Consider the following 24,323-nt stretch of genomic DNA (forward strand, 5'->3'; position numbering starts at 1 on the left):
GGTTTACTCAGAAGCAAGCCCCATTGCCAGCAACCAAGCTTACTCCCAGGTAAAGGATCACACTTTAATTCTTCCCATGAAAATCAGCGGGGTTTAACAGCACTTAACAGGGTTACCTACACTGCTTCCCCAAAACAAGGTCTTAGGTTTAGTGCTAATAATCTCCCTGAAATAATTGCACTATTATCACATGACAAACTCTGTGCATGCGTGCCCACAGAGAGGGCTCTGAGTGCCACCTCAGGCACCCGTGCCATAGGTTCGCCACCACTGCCCTATGTAATCGGCCACCTTCCTGAGAACTGCCCCTTGCTGAACTGAGCCACCCTTTTGCCCGCCTGCTGCTTCTTCATTGTTTCTGTACAACTACTCAGTGACTCTAGGGAAAACAGAGCTGAGACCCTCTTTACCGTACCTTAAGTGCCGCACAACACAGCATAGGGATATATACAAATTGTTCAAGGACACAGGGAGCTTGGAGAAAGTGGAAGGGTTGCAGAGGTCTTCCAGACTATGAAGTTATTTGATGTGCATTCCCAATACAGAACAAAAACAGTGATTGAGCCCATTCTCTTTGCTGCGTTCATTGTCTATTTTGGGAGCCCCCTCCCCCCCGCTCAATTTTGAAAACACTCACGCTCAGGATCACTGCAGCTGCCGTTGCCCTCTCATTGCAGTGCTCTCCTGGGCAGAATTTATCCTCTGGAGACGGACTCGCCCCACTATGTACAGCAGAAGGAAAGGGAGGAAGGAAGAGGAAAGGGAAAGGAAGAGGGGAGGGAGAAGCATGGGAAAAAAACAGAAGACTGTAAGAAAGAAGGCTGAGAGGAAGTCAGGCATCAGCTGGACTATATCATTCTAAAGTCCAAACATTCTGTTTCCCTGGAATTTTCAATGACTTAACAGTATTATGAGAACTGTGACGTGTCACTAGTTGGAACAGTTGTATGGTCAAATGCTGCTTAAGATTTACTAAATTTAACAGCAAATCATTCTAGATGTGGACAGTCGGGGTGGACTTAGAGTTGGCAACTGGTTGATGGGAAGGGTGGGGTGGGGACTTAGCAGCTCTAGCCAGTGGTGGGATCCAAAAATTTTAGTAACAGGTTCCCATGGTGATGGGATTCAAACTGTGGCGTAGCGCCAATGGGACTGGGCAGGGCACGATGGGGCGTGGCCGGGCATTCCTGGGCGGGGCATTCCTGGGTGGGGCTGTGGCAAGGACGCAGCCGCTGCGCCGGTCCTTGGGAGGGAAACGAATGCACGCAGGTGCAGGCTGCCACGCACGCCGATACACCTCCTGCTAGACTGCTTCAAGTTCTGCGCACTACTGCTGAGAGGAGGGGCGTAACTAAGGCAAAAATCACGTGGCAAAACCACCAATTAGTAACCCTCTCTCGGCACACACAAATAATTAGTAACCTACTCTCGGGAACCTGTGAGAACCTGCTGGATCCCACCTCTGGAACTGGCCATTTAACTTAGAACATGGCCAATTGGCCATGCTGGCAGGGGCTGATGGGAATTGTAGTCCATGAACATCTGGAGAGCCGCAGGTTGCAGACCCCTGACTTAGAAGGAAATTTCCCAGTGGCCAGCCCAGCAGCTCTGCCCATGTTCAGGAGCTATTTGGCTTAAGCCCCTCCTCAGCAGTGGCAACTGTTGTCAACTCATTAACTGCACTGCTTCCAGTTTGTGAGAGGATGCAACGAGTGAGCTAATGAGTGGCCACTGTCCACCGCACTATGCTGAACGGCCATGGACTGCTGGCTTGTAGGACAGCAGCGGTTGCTCTGGTGAGCTTGCTCCATGACCGTTTTCACTTTCCAGTCTGTTCCTGCACAATAGCAGAATAACTTACAGTGCAGTTCTGATGGGGCATTTATGCCGATGCAGGGGACTTGAGCAGCAGTATCACCATGCCCAGGGGCCAACACAGCCAGTGCTCCACCACGCATTCGGGGGGGGGGGGGAGTTGGCTTTAATTGGCTTCCTGAGCCCTTTGGGGCTGGGATTCCCCATTTGGCAGAACACCCTGACGCCAGCAAATTCGGTGGTGCACCCACTGAGTTGGTCCACCCACTGAAAGGGGCAGCGTCACTTTTGGCTTGCTGGCCCTCTTAGGAAGAAGAAGAGTAGAAAAAGAAGAGTTCGGATTTATATCCCCCCTTTCTCTCCTGCAGGAGACTCAAAGGGGCTTACAATCTCCTTGCCCTTTCCCCCTCACAACAAACACCCTGTGAGGTGGGTGGGGCTGAGAGAGCTCCAAAAAGCTGTGACTAGCCCAAGGTCACCCAGCTGTCGTGTGTGGGAGTGCACAGGCTAATCTGAATTCCCCAGATAAGCCTCCACATCTCAGGTGGCAGAGCTGGGAATCAAACCCAGTTCCTCCAGATTAGATACACAAGCTCTTAACCTCCTATGCCGAGTGTTACAAAAAGTCTGGCAGCACCACAGCTTCCTCCTTGTAGGGATGAGCCCCGCGAACCCAGCAGAACCTCAGACAGAGCGCAGGAATGCCTGCGCCATCTGTGTCCTTCTGGGCGCACACGCTCACCCATCCCCCAGACCCCCGTGAGACGCAGGTCATGAGATGCCTGACTCACGGTCACCAGATGTCCCAGACAAAGGGACAAAGGGGCGCTTGCCCCCAGGTATGGATTAGACCCAGACGCGAGGGTTTCCTCCCGCACGTAGGCAACCCCATGATGTCATGTATCATATGATATTCTCCAGCTCTCCCGCCTCCCATACACGCCCCTATTGTAAACCCTAATAAAAGGTGCCAGGGACTAGCACATGGCAGAGTTGCCAGATCCGTGGATCACGCTTCCTGCTGCTGGCTCTCTCCACCGGATGATATCTCCGCGTCTCGCCTCTTCCTTGCGACCCCTGCGGGCCGACTTCACTCCCCTCTGGGAACTGCTCGGCCCATTCTAGAGTTTCTAAACCAAGTATCTGAAGGATCTTCTTCTTCCACATGTTCCTGTCTGGGCACTAGGATCACCAGGAGAGGCCCTCTTGAATGCCCCGCCAATCTGATAAACTGATCTGGTGGGTACAGGAGAGAGGGAGGGCCTTTCCAGTAGGCAGCCCCAACATTACAGAACAGCCTCCCCAAGGAGGTACACCTGGCCCCCTCACTTTTTGATTATTTTTAGTTATTTTGCTTACCAGCAGTTTTAAGTCATTAGTGGGTTTTATGTGCTTTACTTTGTCTTATATATTGCACGCTCCTGTGGATTTCTATGGGGTAGAAAGACAGCTAATGTTTTAGACAAATAAAAATAAACAATCGAGCTCTCAGCAACTAGGAAAGTTCAGCAACAAAACTGCCTTAAATTTTGGGCTACGGAAATTCTAATTCTGTATGTCGAAATTGTGCTCCTAGTGTTACAAAAAGCACTAGATAAATCCCAGTAATGTTATTAGTATGAAGAATATTCCTATATTAAGACTATCTGCACGAAGGACTGGTTTCAGAGACTGAACTAAAGTGTAAACCGCTGGTTTCAGAGACTGAACTCACCTCACCGCTGGTTTCAGAGACTGGTTTCAGAGACTGAACTCAACTCACCGCTGGTTTCAGAGACTGACTCACCTCAGGAGCCCCACCTCTGAGCAGCCCAGGACAAAGAGGAACCTCTGTTAACTCCTGTTAAGCCCCACCTCCCAGCAGTCTCAGCTCTCAGTAGCCTTACAAGGAGAAAAAGAGATAACCCCTGCAAAACCCTGTTAAAATACACTGTTTTAAAAGATGTGGCTTTGAGAAAAGCCCTCCAAAATGAACACCAGAGCTCACTCTGCTCTTCCTGGCCCAGTGTTCTTCTCCACTGCTTCTCCTCTCTGCTGGTTCCAGAGACTGAACTCTGGACTCTGGTTTGATCCAGCTGGGCCACTGCGAGTAGCAGAGTGCTGGACTAGATGGACTCTGGTCTGATCCAGCTGCCTTGTTCTTATGTTCTTAAGGACTTTCAGGGCAAGGATGGTGCAGTTTGTGTGGAGCTATTTGGAAGTTATGATGGTTCAGTTAAATATGGGCTTTTAGCTCATAATTTACCCAGTGGTTGTATCAGCAAGTAAGTGCCCAGTTTGCCATTCTTTCCCAAACTTTTTGGGAATAACCTGGAGATGCACAGAAGCACCACTGGCTGCACTGTGTGCGGAAGGGGGACACCCCAATGCCAACTTACACCCAAAGCTGAGAAAACAACCCATGTGCAAGAAGCATTGGTCAAGCGCAGATGCTCCTTTGAGTGGGTTGGAAGAAAAGCCAGAAGCTAGCCAGAGTTGGCCCCAGCCTATTCTCAGAGAGGGCTGTTTCCCAGTTTAAGAGCCAGCAATGGTATAGTGGTTAAGAGCAGGTGTATAATCTGGAGAACCGAGTTTGATTCCCCGCTCTGCCACTTGATCTGTGTAGGCTCATCTGGTGAACCAGATTAGCTTGTGCACACCAACACACACCAGCTGGGTGACCTTGGGCTAGTCACAGTTCTTCTGAGATCTCTCAGCCCCACCTACCTCACAGGGTGTTTGCGGGGGGGGGGGGGGAGGGAGATTGTAAGCCCCTTTTAGTCTCCTCACAGGAAATAAAGGGGGGATATAAATCCAAACTCTTCTTCTTCTGGTCTTCTCCTCTTGCAGCTGATGTGGCCAGTGAGTGCTCTGAGTGGTCAGTGTCACCTGCCCTCTCCATGGCCAGTGATGTGCAGTGGAGCTGGAGGGGCAGGGCACAGGTGGGGCCTCCTCCAGCAGGTGCTCGAGCACACCTGGATTTGGGGAAGGGTGGTCAGCAGGTGGAGGAGGGAGCTTGAGCATGGAAGAAGGCAAAGTGGGGAGGGTTGCCAACTGCGGCTTATTAAATTCCTGGAGACGTGAGACCAGCCTCTGGGGAGGGCAGGGTCTGGGGAGATGTGGTCACTCTGGAGCTCCCCTAACGCCTGGACACTGATTCCAACTTCCGGGGAGGGGGGGGAGAGTGATCTCGGTAGATCTTCGAGGACCAGCTGTAATTCCTCCGGGCCCCTCCCCCGCCCCCCGGGATGCGAGTTCCAGGGGCTCCCGAGGCACAGATTGGGCCCCGCCCCGCCAGCCGGCCCCCTCCTCCGCCACGCGGTTCCTCACCTGGCCGGGCGCCCGTCCGCCCCCGCCTCCCCTCCCCTCCGGTGCGCTCTCGCCCGCGCCCCGCCCCCGCAGCGTCCGCCCGTCTCCACGGCAACCGCGGGGGCGCGCGCGCGAGCCCCGCAGGGGGGGGAGGAGGAGGAGAAGGGGAGGAGGAAGGGCCGCGGGCTCCGGCTGAGGGCGCGGCAGAAGCGAGGAGGAGGAGGAGGAGGAGGGCGGGATCCGCCTGTGGGGGCCCATCTTGTCCTGCTGGGGGCGCTGCGGGCACGAACCGGCGACCTGGGGAGCGGGAGCGGGGGGTCTCCGTCAGAGGCTCGCCGCTGCCCCCTCCCGCCCCCATCAGCCACGTTTTGGGTTCTAGTCCCCGGAGGGCAGCCGTGGTTCGCTCCGTTTTGCTTTCAAACTATTTTATTCGTCGGTGTTTAAACCTGGTGTTTGTGTTTGCGGTCCTACTGAGCAGCGCTGCCCTCTCCCGCCCATCCCGAGGCTCTCTGACCCAGGTGGGACAGGTGAGCCTTGAACCATGAAGGGCGCTTGTTGCGGGGGGCAAAACGTGGCTGTCTAAAGCTGCTCCTTACAGGGCGCCAGAGGGGGGGGGGGCTGGGGCGGGGAGAGACCGCGAGATGCGTGTCCGGGCGGGGCCGCTGGGTCCACACGTGCTCCCTTCCTGACGTCATGTTTTATAGCTGCCTCTCGCCAGTGGGGTGGGAGACCCAGACCATTACCGCAACGGTCTCTGTATGGCCTGCTCATTCGGCATGATAAGGCTCCGGTCCTTTTAAAATAGTGCTAGTTTGAAAGGACAGTGGATGTGCTCCTCCCCCCAAAAAATACACTTTGCTTTGTTTACAACATAAGTGGTTTTCTATTTCGAACTAAGGCAGCACTTTTCAGTTCTCTTTGTCCCCAATATTGGATGCATGGACAATCTTTGCTTGCAGCAGTAACAAAACCCCACATTTATAATTTAAATTTGCATCAATACGATGGGCAGTGCAATTTATTGTGTTACCTAAATTATAAATTATAGATTCTATGGCGGATTACGCACAAGATATCTGCGCTGCAGGGGGGAATGTCTGTTCCACGGCAACATTTATTAGAACATAAGAACAATCCAGCTGGATCAGATCAGAGTCCATCTAGTCCAGCTCTCTGCTACTCGCAGTGGCCCACCGATGCCTTTGGGAGCTCACATGCAGGATGTGAAAGCAATGGCCTTCTGCTGCTGCTGCTGCTCCTGAGCACCTGGTCTGCTAAGGCATTTGCAATCTGAGATCAAGGAGGATCAAGATGGGTAGCCATAGATCGACTTCTCCTCCATAAATCTATCCAAGCCCCTTTTAAAGCTATCCAGGTTAGTGGCCATCACCACCTCCTGTGGCAGCATATTCCAAACGCCAATCACACGTTGCGTGAAGAAGTGTTTCCTTTTATTAGTCCTAATTCTTCCCCCCAGCATTTTCAATGGATGCCCCCTGGTTCTAGTATTGTGAGAAAGAGAGAACAATTTCTCTCTGTCAACATTTTCTACCCCGTGCATAATTTTATAGACTTCAATCATATCCCCCCTCAGACGTCTCCTCTCCAAACTAAAGAGTCCCAAACGCTGCAGCCTATTGTACGGATGTATTTCCCCTAGACCCGCTTTTGCTTTCCATTCTCTCCATGGCAAGTGAGACAACTTCTAGCAAAAATTTAATTTTTTAACATCATGAGCCAGAGTGGGGCAGATTTGCCAGTGAGCACAACTTTGCTCGGGGACTCTTCCCTCTGCCCACAGCCAGCTTGCCAGCCCAGCCTCAACCCCCCCCCCCCCCCCCGATGCGAGCTCCCTCCTGCTGCAGCCTTGTCCTGCCGGATCACTTTTATTGCCCATGACCTCCCGCTCCTCCTGTGGTCCCTGGCTGGTCAGGCACACGTATATCTTTGGAATTAAAAAAATTCATATCAATATATCAAGTTATCGATATAAAATAATAAGACCAATGAATACCTCCAAATATCAGTTTCCCCCCATTTTGACAATAATGGCATTGTTCCCATCCCCTCAAATGAAATTCAGGGGTGGCAGGGAGCGGGTTGTGTGGTTTCATGGCACTCATTTGCATTTGGGTGACAAATTGGCATTCATGTGATAGTACAAACCGGGCATCTCGATGTGGGAAGAATAGGACAACGTTTCATGCACTGTGGTGGACATGTTGGCAGGGGTTGCTGGTATACATTAGATCCTCACACCCCACTACTCACAGTCTACTGCCTGTCTTTACCTCATACCCCCAACCAATAGCGCCACTAGGGACTCCCCTTGACCAGTCTGAAGGCTCGCTGGGAGATCTAGCCAACAGGAAGCCGTTCCTTGAAGCACAGGCTGGCTGAAGGGGGGAATTTGGGAAGATATGAGCAGCAATGTTCTTTGCCACTGCCATTTTATTTTGGAGAATCTCTACCAAATTTCTCCTGCCTCAGACACATCAGAACATGGCAACCACAGGCTAGACCACTGGTGTGCTTGGGGTCTCCTTGCGGGAGCATGAGACCCTTGATCTCCTTGAATCACGAAGGATCCTCTGAAGATGCCAGCCACAGATGCAGGTGAAATGTCAGGAGAAAATGCTACTGGAACACAGCCATACAACTCGGAAAACCCACAACACCCTAGTGATTCTGGCTGTGAAAGCCTTTGAATTGTATTGACATTGAACCCAAAGGGTTTGCCATCACTGGTTTAGATGTATCAGGCTGTGGAGGGGAGGTGAACTAGATAAAGTATAAGGATGAAGGATCGCCAATCGGGAATCAGAGAGAGAGACAGGATACAAGCCTCTCTCCTTCATTCTGTAACTTTCAGATACTTGTCTGAAGGGGACCAGATTGCTGAAAAAGGGTGAGTTCTTTGCTGCCCTCTGCCAGTGGACTGGTGAGATTACATTTCATGATTAATGTGCTATATAGAAATTAGCAACCAGGTCAAATTAAGTTGCAAACTCTAAGAATGCCTTGGTGAAGCCGAGTGCGTTCTGGAAAATCACTTCTGGAATTAAAAGGAAGCAGACTTGTTGAAATCTTGTATACCAATTAAATCCCATAAAAACATATAATCTTGTGCCTTAGTTTCTTTTTCCTGCAAGTGCTATTGACTGCATCAGAATTAAAAGATCCCGCTCACAATGCAAGTTTAGCCTAGAAAACTATCCAGCTCAACAACCAATCATTGCTACATGTGCTCATGGGCACCAGCACCCTGGAGGATGCACCTTCCAGCAAGATAGGTTGGGAGGAGGTGAAGGGTCATGGAGTCAGTAATCTCCCAGCCTAGCATGGCTGTCAGTTTCCTGAATTGGGAAAAGTGGGCAAGGGACCATTGGGTTCCTAACCCACATAGCTACTTCCATCTAGTACATAGGTGTCAAACTCGCAGCCCTCCAGATGTTATCGACTACAGTTCCCATCTTCCCCTGCCAGCATCATGTGGCAGGGGATGATGGAAACTGTAGTTCATAACATCTGGAGGGCCGCGAGTTTGACACCTGTGATCTAGCATCAAAATCCATCACAGATTACTGGCAGCATTCAAAATATAAAGGAGTTTTTATTAAGAGAACTAAGAGAACATCGAGTAAGGATTGCATAAAAAGTGCTAAAACGACCATCTTTTAACTCTAGCACTTTACATATCTTAAAGATGGTTAGAATAAGGGGGGTCTGCAGCCTGCAGCTCTCCAGATGTTCATGGACTACAATTCCGGGGCTGATGGGATTTGTAGTCCATGAACATCTGGAGAGCCGCAGGTTGCAGACCCTGATAGGTCATCTGTTCGGGAAGCTGAAAGTTTCAGAAATGATGCATTGTCTTGGATTCATGATGCAGGAATTTTGCCCTTTGTTTACGAGCATGTGGTCACGGCTGCCATTCCAATGGAGATCTGGAGCGAGAGAACTCCCAGTAAGAAGACAACAGGGCTGACAGAGCAGCTGCTTCTTGGCCAGGGGATTTAGGATCTCCTCTTTGCTGATTCCTTATGGTTTATCTTTCTTTCTCTGTATCACAAGGAAGATTTATTTGCCTTTTGGCCTCTCTAACTCTGTGGCTTTCATCTTCCCTGGCTGGGCTATCTGCATATCTGGAATGGGAGATGTGTCTGTACCTGTGAGCCTGTAAAAGGCACTTAACTCTCAGATCACGTAGAGAGGGCAGACACAATTCTTCTACAATTGACATAAAATCTGGGGTGTGAGAGTCAGCACAGTGTAGTGGTTAAAGGCAGTAAACTTCTGTGTGGAGAACCAGGTATCCTTGGGCTAGTCGCAGGTACACCACAAGTACAAACTTGGCCTTCTGTATACATAATTTCAGTTTTCTCATACTGAATGTTGGTGAAGTGTTGAAGTCAATGTTTGTCATACTTCCTCTGTCTTGGCCATGCTGGAGATTTAAAAACCATTCCACTCTCCCCCACCCCCCTTTGCCCTTAGTATAGTAGACAGCCTGGGGATCCACGTTCTCAGCCTGGGGGTCCACCTGGATTCATCTTTTTCAGTGGAGACCCAGGTGGCCCATGTAGCCCGGGTTGAGTTTTTCCATCTCCGTCAGGTCCAGCGGTTGGCCTCCTTCCTCTCCCAAGCAGACCTAGCCACCGTGATCCATGCAACGGTCACCTCCAGACTAGACTATTGCAACTTGCTCTATGCGGGCCTTCCCTTGCATCTGATTCGGAAATTAAGACTGGTCCAGCATGCAGCGGCTCACTTGCTCACAGGGGGTGCCACTAGAGATCACATTTTACCTGTGTTGCGCCGTCTGCATTGGTTACCGGTTGAGTTCCGAATCATTTTCAAGGTGTTGGTGTTAACCTTTAAGGCCTTACACGGCTCGGGACCCTCGTACCTGCGGGACCGTCTTGCCCCATATGTCCCGAGTCGGCCTCTGCGTTCGGCAGAGGCCAATCTGCTGGTGACCCCCGGCCCCTCAATGATGCGGCTGGCCTCCACTTGGGCCAGGGCCTTTACAGCCCTGGCCCCTGCCTGGTGGAACGCTGTTCCTCCAGCTGTCCAGGCCCTGTGGGATCTCGGTGAGTTCTGCAGGGCCTGTAAGACCGAGCTGTTCCATCAGGCTTTTGGGGAGGCCGGCTGCTGATTGGCCCCCTCGTTTATAACATCAGTGGACCCTGCCGTCCCCCCCTCTTAGGGGGTTTAGCCACAAGACGCCATATCTTGTGTTTTTGTAATTAGAACGCTGTGTTTTAATGGAGTTTAGTTTTAATATGTACAGAGCCATAATTTAATTACTCCTGGTTGTATGTTGATTTTATTCTGTGGTCTGCTTGTATACTCTGTGTTCACCACCCTGAGTTTCCTCGGGGAGTGGCGATATAGTCTAAAGAAGAAATTAAGAAGAAGAAGAAGAAGTTGTTGTTAGCTGTTAAGCATAACAAACAAATGTCAAATAAACAACAACAACAACAACAACAACAACAACAACAACAATAATAATAATAATAATAATAATAATAATAATAATAATAATAATAATAATAATAATAATAATAATAATAGACAGCAGAATTGATGAGAAGCAACTGGAAAAACTTACACGATATGAGGATTTAAGGATTGAACTACAAAGACTCTGGCACAAACCAGTAAAGGTGGTCCCAGTGGTGATCGGCACACTGGGTGCAGTGCCTAAAGATCTTGATCGGCACTTAAAAACAATCAGCGCTGACAAAATCACCATATGTCAGCTGCAAAAGGCCACCCTACTCGGCTCTGCATCGACATTATTCGTCGATACATCACACAGTCCTAGATGCTTGGGAAGTGTCCGACTTGTGATATAATACAAAATCCAGCATATTGATCTTGTTTGCTGTGTATAACTGTTTCTGTATCAATACAAGAACAACAACAACAACAACAATACCGCGGACTTGGTAAATCGAAAGCCTCAGCGCTCTATGGGTGGCACAAACCAGCTGAGGTCAGTCCCAGTGGTAATCTGGCACGCTTGGCGCGCATCCCAAAACACTCACGGCAGCATTCTTGAAAGCATCTTCAATTGACCCATCAAAATTAACATCTGGTCCAAATTCAGAAGGCAGCCCCTGCTGGGATCCGCAGACGACATACTACGCCAATACATTACAACTTCCTAGGCCTCTGGGTGAGGCTCGAATTGTAATGAAGGCCAACAACCAGCTAAAGATCTGGCAGCTTGAAATCTATAACAACAACAACAACAATAATAATAATAAAGAGTGAGAAAGAGAAAGGAAAGGAAACCCTAGCCACACATTGATGTCCTGGCTACCTGAATCTGCTGGTTTTTTACTTGTGGAGCTGCACAAAAGGGCATCCTACAGAATCAGGGGTCTGCAACCTGTGGCTCTCCTGATGTTCATGGACTACAAATCCCTTCGGCCTCTGCCAGCATGGCCAATTGATGAGATTTGTAGTTCATGAACATCTGGAGAGCCATAGGTTGCAGACACCTGTCAGATGAACTAGTGAAGATGCCTGATACTGAATCAGGTCCATCAAGGGTAGACTGGGAATGGCTCTCCAGAGTCTGGGGCTGAGGTCTTTTACTGCACAATTGCTTTCACTGGAGATGCTGCCAAGGACTGTACCTGAGTCCTTCTGTATGCCATGCAGATGCTGCACCACTGAGCCACGGCAGAAGAACTCCAGAATGAAGAATTAGTAAGGTGGCATCTTTCAGCACTCTTTTGGACAGGAAGCCGCCCTACTGTTTTTCTGCAAGGAATTTACAGTAAGAGGCCAGTTTTGGGAAAAATCAGTGTTGAGAAAGAAGGTTTGCTGTGTTCTTGCATTATTAGATGTGGTGCAATTGTTTGGGCAACAGGATTTATATCCCACAGTTGGTAAAATAATGATCACACTTTGGGCAGTTTCCTGTAAAAGAGTATATACAAGTTTTGTATGTTCACTCAGGTTTGCAAGTTGGCGACTACTGGGGCTTTTTGTCTCTTTAATAGATTCCCACCTTGGACCCATACTTGAAGGAGTCCCCTCTTCCCAAGCCCAACTCTAGCCATTTATGCATGCACTCCCTTACCCACCCACCCACCCACACCCACCCACCCCACACCCCCCCACCCCCCCACACACCCCCCCCTGCCACCCCCTCACAGCCCCCCCCCCCCCCCCCCCCCCCCCCCACCCCCCCACACCCCCACACACACACACCCACACACACCCACACTCACACACACACACAAACACACACACACTCCCAGCCTCCATTTGGGGAGGCTGACTGCCGCCTTTTGTTTTTTTGTGGTTGGTTTTTGGTTTTGCTGCCTTTGGTCTGGCCTTCGTTTGCTAGACCATATCAGTTTCTTGACAATTTTGCTGGGTTTATTCCTCCAGCAATAGACCTTCAGTGTGCTTAAAAAAGGAAAGAAAATAAAGCCCTTCTGATTGTTTTGAAATGTTGACCCAAAAAAGGGGGGAGGTCTGCTGTGATATGGGTGGGAAAAGGTGGGAAGATGTGAGAAAATCCCAAAAAAACTTAACACATATGGATCTCCTTTGCTTTCCCTGTGGAGGAAAAGTCTGCTTCAGAGTTTTTGGAAACTAAAGGAATTCTCTGATCTGAAGACTGCTTGAGAGTTTTTGGAAACTAAAGGGATTCTCTGATCTGAAGGCGGGGTGATTGCCAAAGACAGGGAAATGTGCATCACCAAGAATCAAACCCAAAGGGGATGTACGCTCAATGTGAAGAAGACCATAAGTCCATAAATGGCCTCTCTGTGTTCCCAGCTGCAAAAGGGAGGATGGTGGCAAATGCAGACAGGAATTTTTCTGTGGAATGCATTCACCCTTTTAGGGACTAGATAAAAGCATTTATTTTTACTCAGCTTTTAACTAAAAGGTTCCATCTTTTTATGATCCTCTTCTAGCCCGAGGTCTGTTTTATAGATATCATTTTAGGCTTCTGAATGTTGCTTTGTGTGGGTTTATGCCTCTGACTTGTTTTCATGGCTTGTTTTTATATTGATAATTCTTATTTTTATGACTGCATTGTTTTACTTTGTAAGTTACCTTGGGCAGGTCTCTGAAGAGGTGGCAGGTAAATTTTCTAAGGCCGTTTCCGCACGGCCCTTTAATGGCGCCCTGGGGACGGGATAAACGCCCTCCCCAGGGAGCCATTTAGGCATTAGGCGCTGTTGCTAAGCAGCAGCGCTGGACCTGGGCGCCACACCCTCCCCAGGGGGGCTGAATGCTTAGGTCACCCTGAAACAACAACCCTTTTTTAAAGGGTTGTTTTTTCTCGACAGCGTGTTCCCGAGCGGCGCATGGTGCGTAACAGAACCGCCAGGGAACATCGCTAAAGTTTTCGCTTCGTTTCATTACGAAACTTGTTCCAAGTTGCCGGTTGTTGACAGTTGACGCCCATCGCTGTCCCTCCACCCCTGGAGGTCGTGGAGGGCAGCGTATGGGCGGGCTTCACGGCCAGCAGGCTGGACGACGGGGACAAGTGTGGAAAGTGGATCGGGGGAAGAGGCGGCTCCATGCGGGAGTCCGCTTCTGCCGCCTGCCGGGCTCTCCGAGGTCCGCCTCAAGATAAGCTTGCATTACGCGAGTCAGCCTTCCTGCCTCCACCGCCGGGCAGAATTCTTGCCGGGCGTGAGACGCCTCGACGGCCGCGTGGGCAAAAAAAAGGAAACAGCCTAAGTAAATTTAAAGGGTGCTGATGGGAGCTGGGGCCACCTGATCTTACTTTTGTCTGAAGCCCTTACTTCTGCTGACTGAGAAAGGCTTACTCCTGAACTGCATGTTCCATAGAAACAACGTGGCCCTCTGTCAGGGGGATTTGTATCTATGTGATTGAGATGCATTCCTACCTTAATGTAACTGCTTAGAACTACAAATCAATGCTGCTAAAGATATATGCAACCAGTCTGCTCTATGTTACCACTGCCACCTGGGACATTCTTTCCTTGATCTTTACTTTATGGTCATGCTGACAGAGGCTGATGGGAATTGTAGTTCCTGAACATCTGGAGAGCCGCAGGTTCCCTACCCCTGTGCTAGCTTAAAAGCTGCGACCCTTGCAGGCCAAAAACTGAAAAAACCATTAAAATTACAAAAAACACAAACCTGAAATTTGTGTGCCCCCCAGGTGCGCGCCCAGTGCAACGCGCACCCCCTGGCCCCCTTGTAGCTCCACCTCTGATTCAGGGTATCCCTAGCAATCAGCCTGCATCAGCAGCTTCTGGACCAGCAGGGCTGTGTCCATTTCTGTTTCAAGTATCCCTTCTCCATCATTTGAATTGCATCCAGCCTATAACTGATGGGAAGGAGATTTGCAGGGACATCACCTGTTTCTGGCTATAGTCAACAACATTTGATCCGTGGATGTGCTTGAGCTCAGTGTGTCACATATTATCTTTCTGCAGCAATGCAGTTGATGGAAGTAAATCAATTAAAAAAGAGCCCCAGTTGTCTTTGGCTGTACCTGGTTTAACTTTGCTGGCAACATTAACACAGTGGAGTGTGAAGTCAAAAGCAATGAAACAGAGAACGTGTTCACGCTTCAATTTTCTGAATGGCACTAAATAATTCTACCAATGAACCTCAATTTCTTTTCGGACCTTCTGAACCTGGGTATATTAGAAGTTTATTGGTAGAATTATTTAGTACCATTCAGAAAATTGAAGTGTGAACACATTAACTTTGCTGGCAAAAGGAGAACTGTTCCCTGAATAATCTTTTGTTATGACGTTAAAAAAAATCTGGGTCCAAGATAGTTGTGTTTCAATTGTTTATGTACAAAAATGTGCGCAACATATATACACCTCTTTTAGTGCAGGTGTCCTCTCACTCCTCTCTGAGTCCACCCTTTCTCTCCCCTTCCCTCATTCAGATTTCATTTCACATCTTGACTTTGAAAGCTTATCTGTTTTCTCAGCAACTGATCTTATAAACCAGTGGTGGCAAACCTATGGCACGGATGCCAGAGGTGGCACTCAGAGCCCTCTCCGTGGGCATGCACAGAGTCCCCCCCCCCCACACATCTAGGCTGGCCTGGCCGCTGGGCTCAATTATTAGCATTAAACCTAACACCTAGTTTTGGGGAAGCAGTATAGGTAACCCTGTTAAGCGTTGTTAAACCCCACTGATTTTCATACAAAGAACTAAAGCGCAATCTTTACCTGGGAGTAAGCTCAGTTGCTGGCAATGGGGCTTGCTTCTGAGTAAACCCTCCTAGGGTCGTCATTCACCCGTTGGAAGAGTTGCATGGTTGCTTCAAAACAAAGCCACCGACTACCACCAAGCTTACTCCCGAGTAACGCACTCCTCTGAGTCAGCCGTTTTTTCTAAACTAAAACCTCAGTATTCAGGTTAAATTGCCATGTTGGCACTTTGCGATAAATAAGTGGGTTCTGGGTTGCAATTTGGGCACTCGGTCTCGAAAAGGTTCGCCATCACTGTTATAAACTCTTCTAGCCTAGCCTCTCAAACAGAGAGTTCACATACAAAATAAAGAGGGATTCTGGGAGGCATCACATAATGCTGTCCAGTTTTGCTATTGGATAAAGTTTACCTCTGGAAAAATGTCAGAAGAAACACATTTTTAACATTCCAGTTAAGATTGCTAAGATCCCACAAATCTAATCAGAGCCTCCAGCAAGCCATGGGGTCCATATGTACGTTTGTTGGTACTTGATAGCCTGCAAGCCTTATATGGCTACGTCAATACTGCCATCTTGCTTACTTTGTGCACATGTTTGTGACTTTAATTATTTAAAAATTGTAGTAGCATAAATTCTTAGAATCCTTGACCATTTTAGCGCCTGGTAGTGTTTGTAACCTTGTCTTTCTGTACCAATCCTGGTGCACTTATAGGAACAAATTGCCCCACTCAGAATTGTAGGGTGTTCAGTATGAGGGCTAGCTACTGTGAAAACAAGAGGAAATATTCTTTTAAACTCTGTGTCTTAATTAGGGATCCATCACTTATGTATGATCACCATGGCAACAAGGAGAATGGAACAGGGTGAATTCCTTTTATGGCCTATTTCCTGCTTCAGCCTGGCCAGAATTGGTGCTTGCAGTTACTTAGCAACCTGTTCTCATGCCGCAGTTGCTAGGAAGCAAAGTGTCCATTACAAAGTGTGTTTTTTTAGCAGACCCTTACTTCATGATCATGCGTTTCATTCAGCTTGCTTTTGTTGCTCTGTCTTTAGATCCAGTATGAATAATCAGAATGAGATAAAACTGTAAATAAATTGCTGTTTTCCTTTGTTGTTGTTGCTACCTTTCCCCAATCCTTGACTACATGATTATCTTGCACTTTTGGGAAAGAACTACAAAATGACAGCCAATTGTCTTAAAACATTCTGTGCCAAGTTATTAGTTATCAAAATGAATTGGTTAGCAAAATACTATGTTGTCTGTGATAAAATATACAGAACTGACTCTGTAAAACATTGATGTTATTTATGCATACCACTCTGGATCAAAAATCCACTGAATATACAAAGTTAATTTTCAGTTTACTGAGCAGTTTATGGTCCATTCTCTTGATCTGGACACATTTCAGCTGTGCAGTGACAAATATTCTATGCCTACTTAAAGCAAGTAACTGTTGGAAGATGCATGTGATTAATAAATGCTGTGTATTGATTTTTCACATTCAGTTTAGGAGAAGCTGTATAATCTGAATGATATGAGCTGCAATATTTGCCTGTTTAGGATCTTGCTCCAAAAGGAAAGAGGCTGGAAGGACAGATGGCTCTCAGACCAACCATTTTGTTAAATCTAATCTTTCTCGTTTTCTCCAATGAACAGGGTGAAGAAATTGGGGTAGATGTTTACGTGAACCTCAAGGAATTTGGTTAGGTATTCATACTTCTTCAGGGCAAAGGAAGATATATAGACTGCTCCAATTAAAAGCAAAGCTCTGACCTAAAATATAAGCCACTTTCTCAATACAACAACCTTTATTAGGCATATTAAAATAGGCTCCAGAGCATTACAGACATTTCTGAAGTACAAATCAAAAGTACATTCAAAACACAGACAGATAAACTGTATCTAGCATTGGACATTACTTAGAAAATTCTGTCACTTGTAAAAGAAATTTTGCTACTTTTTCTGTGTTATTTAACAAAAGCTCCACAACAGAGTTGTCAGAGTCTCTTTCAGATTTGTCTAAGACCCGCCCAGAAGAGAAATTCCTAATACCCACATATCTTGGACAGTCAAGTATAATGTGAGCAAGAGTCTCCACTTGGTTTTTACAGTGTGGACAGACCCGATCCTGGAGAGGGATAGATAGGTAGCGACCCTTTGTAATGGCCGATGGGAAAGTATTGCATCTGGCCCTTGTAATAATCCATCTCTGTTGGGGTTCAGTTAATAGTTCAAGATATTTGGCTATGTGCCCCTGTTCTGGTACTATTCTGACAGAAAGGGGTGAGCATGATTTATTTGCTTGGCCCAACAAGATATGATATTCCTGTTCTAGAAGTCTGCTTTTTAAGGTTTGCAGAATCTCTCTGGGTGACAGCATACAGAGATCTTCAAGTATTAAGCCACTTTCCAGATGCCAGAGACAAGGCAGACCCATCTCTGGAGAAAAGGACCTGTGACTCATTCAAATCTGTGAGACATAAAGTATACCAGTTGGGAAACCTGACTGGCTGGAACCAAATGGCATGGTTATATGTGTTGCTGCAAACATTCTTTCAAAGGGTGGCCATGTTGGTTAGCAGTAGAAGAGCTAGTAACATCTCTGAAATCAATGTCAGCAATAGATAGCAGAGGAGCCACCTGATTTCCTGCCCACAACAAGATAACAGTTATAACTTTTTTCTCACGGGATAGGCAATACAGGGGAGATCTAGTTTACAACAAAGCTTGCAAAAGCACAGGTCAAGGAAGGAACACACAGATGGCAATGGTTACATATAACAGGCTGTTTACATATATCACAAGAGGCATTGAATGGTTACATGAATTCAAGAATGCACCCCTTTCACTTACATAAGCATCCTCCTGCACCTTCCCAGTTTCCATCTCTTTCTGGTTTCTTGGTTGCAATCTCCCTTTTGGTCAATGATGGAGCCAAAGTATATACTGTTTAACCGTTTCAGTTTCTTCATTGTCACCCTCAACATTTCTCACTAGTAATTATTTTCATTTTTCTCACAAGTAATTACTTTCATTTTTTAAAATGTTTAACTGTAATCCTGCTTGGGCACTTTTTCCTTTAACCTTCATCCATAGTCATTTCAGCTCTTCACTATTTTCTGCCAGTAATGTGGTACCATCTGCATATCTCAAATTGTTAATGTTCCTTCCACCTACATCTCAATCTAGCCTAGCTTTCCTTATGATACATTTTGCATATAAATTTAACAGATAAGAAGATAATATGGCATTTTGTTTGACATCTCTGTGGAGCATCCAAAGCTTTTTATAATCCACAGTCAAAATCTTTGCTCTAATCTATAAAATATGAATTGATTTTCTTCTAACATTATCTGGAATGCTCCAGTAACCAATGTAAATTTCCACTGTCTCTTCCTGAATCCAGCTTGAATCTGTGGTATTTCTTGTTCCATATATGGATATTGTAAGATTTTGAGCATCTTTTTTATGTGGGAAATCAATGTAATTGTCCAATAGTTGCTGCAATCTTTGGCATCTCCTTTTTTGGAATTAGAATGTAGATTCTGTATCTCTAGTCATTTTTTGTTGTTTTTCATATTTGTTGGCATATTCTTATTAAGATTTTGATGGACATTTTCTGCAGCTTGAAATAGCTCTATTGATATCCCATATACTCCCAGTGATTTATTTCTTCCAATTGCTTAGAATGCAGGTTCTTCATCAAAATATTATTCTTAATCTGTCATCCTTCCATCTCTTTTGTACAGTTCTTTAATCTATATTTTCTATCTTTTCTTTATGTTGTCCTGGTCAAATAGTGTATGTCCATGTTGGTCTTTCAGCATCCCTGGTAGTCTTTTCAGTTTCCCCTAGATTTCCTGGAACGTGTAGAAGAGATCTCTTGTTCTTCCTCCCCCCCCCCTTTGATTTCTGCCTGTCTCTATATGCAAGGCTCAAAAGCTGCATTTAGAGTTCTGATTCTATTTCTGTCACCTTTTACTTTTCATTATCCATCCTTCCCTTTGGCTACAGGAATGGTCTCTACACAGTTTCTCTATAATGTCTCTGCTTTCAGCCCACAGCTCTTCTGATTCATGGTCCACTAAATTTAGGAATGCAAATCTGTTCTTTACTTGGTTTTTAACAGCTTTAGGAATGTTATTTAGATTAATTTTGGCACTATGATTATTATATTAACTATTTATATTTTGTATGATGAATTGTTTTAGCAGTGAGAACAAAGCATCTCCATCTTCAGTTTCCACTAATGTAATTTGTTAGATTTCTCTATTGGCCATCCAGTGATGTCGACAGGAATCGCTCTCCTGCTTCATTTCCTAATCCAGATTTTCCAATATTACTGGATTCTGCTTTGTTTCATACTTTTGCATTCCAGTCACCTATGATTATCAGTACATCTTGTTTCGGTGTATGGCCAATTTCTTACTGGATATTTGCACAAAATATTTCAATTTCTTCTTCTCTGGCAGCTGTAGTTGGGGCATAAGTGATGTTTATGTTGATAGGGCTTCCATGGTCTAGATCTAAAAGAGTGTTTGACTCTATTTCAAGAGAACTACTTTGGAGCAAACTCTTTGACCTGAACATCGATCCCAGACTATTGTTTTTAATAAAAACAACTCTATACTTGCACTAGTTGCAAAATTAGAAGTGCAACAGATGGGCCCCTTACACATAACATACCCATTACCAAGGGAGTCAAACAAGGCTGCACATTGCCCCTTTTTTGTTTAACATCTTTCTTAGCAACGTAGTGCTAGCCCTTCTACAGGTTGATGGTCATGCTCCTAAACTGAGCTCAAAACATGTGCCAGCTCTATTGTATGCAGACGATACTGTTCTTCTTTCATGCACCACAGTTGGCCTTATCTGCCTTTTGAACCAGTGTGCCGAATATTGTAAGACAAATGAGCTTGAAATTAACTATGATAAATCAAAAACTCTGGTATTCTCCAGACAATTTAGTAGACACACTTGGACTATTACCTAAAGATCTATACAGCAAGTTAAACCGTACAATACCTGAGCATTACTTTCAGCTGTAGTCTTAAATGGGTAGTACACAGAAAACTGGCCCTTGCTACAGCCAACAATAGTGCTTTTGCAATCCAGCGCTTTTTCTTTAACTCTGGCCATCAATATGTATGATCTGCATTACATGTATTTAATGCCAAATGTGGATCCCAGCTCCTCTATGGAGCACCGATTTGGATTGAAGCTGTAAATCAAACTCTAAATACATTACAGCCCTGCTTTTTTCATAAAATCATGGGCTTACCAAACTGTGTTCCATATGTGACCCTATTGGGCAAATATCTCATGTATCAATTGCCTGGTTGAGAACTTTCAAATATTGGCTGCGTATTCATTATTTACAGGACCACTCCAGTTTACTTTTCTTGATGCTCTCTGACTGTGTGGTATCCAGACAGATGAAGTTAGTTCAGGAAAAAATTGGTACTATTGGCCTTTCATTAGAGTCACTATATTCTCTCACTCCATCTGACACATATGGCTGTTTGAAAACCAAACTTTTAGAACAAGAGTATCATCATTATCAACAACAACCTTTTATTGGCATGAGTTTATAATACAACTATTTTGGAACGTAAGGAGAGATATGACACACTATTAGAAATGCCAAGGAGTTTGCGGAAAAAATTGGATTGTATACTCTCAAGAGGTTTTAAGTTGTGATTTAACCAAATTGGGGCGCCATACAGAGTTTTTGGGATCAGCATGCCACCAAAGGCTCTCACAGCTGCTGGAACGCATTGGCCCCCATGGGAATAAAAGAATCGCCTAATTGCTGCTGCACACTGGTTGGTAGAGAGGGAGATGTGCTTATACTGAGCAGTCCAAGTTATATTGGAAGTGGATTCCCAGGTAGTTAAACCTTTTAACCTGGTCAGTTCGATTCCCATTGATAGACCATGCAGAAGGCTTCCACAATTTTGAGAAGACCACAATTTTGGTCTTCTCATAGTAGATTGTAAGTTGATCACATTCATAATGGTCAGTGAAGGCGTGGTGTAGGTGTTTCAGGCCTATCTTGGTATGCAAGAGTAAGACTGTGTCATCGGCATATAACAGAGTGACCAAGGGTGCTTTGCCTAGGATGGGAGGGTGGGCTCAAGCAGCTGAAAGGGAGTTGGAAAGATCCTGTAGGAACAGGTTGAAGAGTAAAGGGGCGAGGATACAACCTTGCTTGATGCCCTTGTTGGAAATTATTTCAGAGGAGCAGAGTCTGGAAGGGTTGCAGTAAATGCTGCATGTGGTAAAAGTATAGAGTTTTTAAATGAGGAAAAGTTGCCACTTCTCTATCCCAGGAGCTCTTAACTTATTCCAGAGGAGTTGCCTGGGGATTGAGTCGAAGGCACTCTTCAAGTCAAAGAATGTGACATATAGCCCGGTGTTCTTAGTTTTACCATATTTCTCAGCGAGGTGTCTCAGTACCGCACAATGGTTGTACATGGAATGACCCTTAATGAAGCCGATTTGCTCTGGTCCAAGCAAAGGGGTGGCCCATTCTGAAAGTTTCTCGAGGAGATGGCCCACATACAATTTCCCTGGAATAGATAACAGGCTGATTGGTCTGTAGTTGGAAGGGGCATCTTGATTCCCTTTCTTAAAGATTGGGACAATCGTGACCTTGGTCCAGGTTTGGGATAGTTGGCCACTATGAAAAGAGTTCGGCCAGAATAGGCACCAATTTTCCAGCGTAGTTGATAAAAATTTCAGGAAATAGGCCATCCAGGTTGGGGGCCTTTCCATGTTTAAGTTTTCTGATGAGCTGAAGTATTTCAGTGATACTCGAGGCCATCTGGGCAGTCTTTCGAGAACAGATGGCTCGGCTTCGGATGGACTGGCTTCTGGTCAAAGAACATTTTATTGTAGTACTCCCACCAAGATGAGGTGGTAATGGAGGAAGCCGGATTGGGGGCAGCGGAATTACAAAGGCTGCCCTTAAAAATAAGATGCCAAAATTGTTTGGTGTTCTTGGCATTGATTGTAGTGATCAAATCAGTCCAGTTTTAAATCCAAAACAAAGAAGAGCTACGTCTCTTGCCCAATTTAATATAATGCCCTCTATGCTTCTCTATGGTAGATACCAACAAATAGACAAAGAAGATGATGCCCATGTAATTCGGGCCAAATCGAGACGCTCGATCACACTCTCTTCCACTATGCAAGATTTGCCAAAGGTAGGATGAACCAATCTCTCCTTACTCCACTCTTGTATAATCAATTAACTGATGTTCTTAAGGTTCCTTTAATCTAGACAATCCTGATCTTACTGTTTGCGCGAATATAGCTATTTTTTCATTAAATGGTTAGTAATATGATATTATTATTGGTAGTAATATTACAATATTGTTTATTTGATGTTCTATGGCTGCTAATTGACCTCTTTCAGCCAAAATAATTTGTTTTAGCTCTTTCTATACTTTATGGTCTGTACTTTATTAATATGTATATGCCAATGAAGGCTTTACTACTACGCCAGACAAAGCTGGCTCTCTTTATCCTGAAAAAAAAGGCTGATTGATAGTATTTGGTTAGGCTTTGCAATATAGCTCCTAATTGATTGTGTTGTGCCTTGCTTCAGTATGAGAGCAATTTTGTGTCTTTTATGTTTGTCATTTCCAGAGTACATAATTTTCTAACTGAAAATGTACTAAACCAGTCTACTTCTGTTCACTCACTTTCAGGATTGCAATGTTTAAATGTTCCATTTCTCATGTTACCAGTGTTGTTGAGCCGATAGGGAACAGTGACCACAGTGCTGTCAGATTCAGTATCTCTGCATGCGAACAAGTGACAACTACTAACATTCGCCTTCAGAAGGGGAAATTTCTCAAAGATGAGGGGGATAGTGCGCAGGAAGCTGAAAGGGAAAATCAAGAGAGTCAAAACTGTCCAGGATGCTTGGAGGTTATTTAAAAACACAGTCATAAAAGCTCAGCTGGAATGTGTTCCGCAGGTTAGGAAAGGCAGCGCCCAGTCCAAAAGAAAGCCACCATGGTTAACAAGAGAGGTTGAGGAAATTATTAGGAAAAAAAAGATGTCTTTTAGAAAATGGAAGTCCAGTTCGACTGATGAAGAATATGAGAAGGAACACAAATGGTGGCAAAAAAAAGCAAGTTAGCTATAAAGGAGGCAAAAAACGGTTATGAGGAACGCATGGCTGCGAACATCAAGACCAGCAACAAACAATTCTTCAAGTACATCAAAGGTAGGAAGCCAGCAAGGGAAGCGGTAGGCCCGTTAGATGACAAAGGAACAAAGGGTGTGCTAAAAGATGGCAGGGAGATTGCAGAGAAGCTGAATGAATTCTTTGCATCTGTCTTCACCCAAGAGGAGGTGAGGAAAATTCCTGCACCTGAACCATGCTCCTTGGGAGGCGAATCCGAGGAACTAGCAAAGATAGTGGTAGACAAGGAAGTAGTTCTGGCAGCCATTGATAAACGAAATGCTACCAAATCCCCTGGTCAGATTGCATTCACCCAAGAGTTCTTAAAGAGCTCAAGCATGAAATTGCTGATCTTCTCACTTTAATATGCAACTTATCCCTGAAATCAGGCTCCATCCCTGAAGACCGGAAGATGGCCAATGTCACACCAATCTTTAAGAAAGGATCTAGGGGGGACCCAGGAAATTACAGGCCAGTCAGTTTGACATCTGTTCCTGGTAAATTAGTAGAATCTATTATTAAAGATAAAATTATAAAACATGTAGAAAAGTAAGACCTGCTGAGGAAGAGTCAGCATGGCTTTTGCAGAGGCAAGTCCTGCCTTACAAACTTACTAGAGTTCTTTGAGGGTGTAAACAGGCATGTGGATAAGGGGGAACCAGTGGACATTGTTTACTTGGATTTCCAAAAGGCTTTTGACAAAGTTCCTCACCAGAGACGATTGAGAAAACTCAGCAATCAAGGAATGAGAGGGGAAGTCCTCCTATGGATTCAAAACTGGCTGAGAAACAGGAAGCAAAGGGTGGGTGTAAATGGGAAGTTCTCACAATGGAGAGAT

General features: G+C 45.8%; 2 protein-coding genes across 3 annotated transcripts in view; one reads left to right on the top strand and one right to left on the bottom strand.

The window, feature by feature from the left end:
* MARCHF10 (membrane associated ring-CH-type finger 10) overlaps nucleotides 1-5,159 on the bottom strand; it is a 30,903-nt gene extending 25,744 nt beyond the window's left edge. Inside the window, exons 1-2 of one of the 2 annotated variants that reach the window (XM_048516925.1) lie at nucleotides 5,125-5,159; nucleotides 638-722 (exon numbers count right to left, since the gene is read on the bottom strand). The gene's annotated coding sequence lies outside the window, so the exon portion shown is untranslated. The remainder of the gene's footprint in view (nucleotides 1-637; nucleotides 723-5,124) is intronic. The other variant, XM_048516926.1, reaches the window with a different exon arrangement.
* Nucleotides 1-24,323, top strand: part of KCNH6 (potassium voltage-gated channel subfamily H member 6) — a 534,004-nt gene that overhangs the window by 36,096 nt on the left and 473,585 nt on the right. The window lies entirely within an intron of this gene.

This window comes from Sphaerodactylus townsendi, linkage group LG15 (genome assembly GCF_021028975.2).
Source record: "Sphaerodactylus townsendi isolate TG3544 linkage group LG15, MPM_Stown_v2.3, whole genome shotgun sequence".
Lineage (NCBI taxonomy): Eukaryota > Metazoa > Chordata > Lepidosauria > Squamata > Sphaerodactylidae > Sphaerodactylus > Sphaerodactylus townsendi.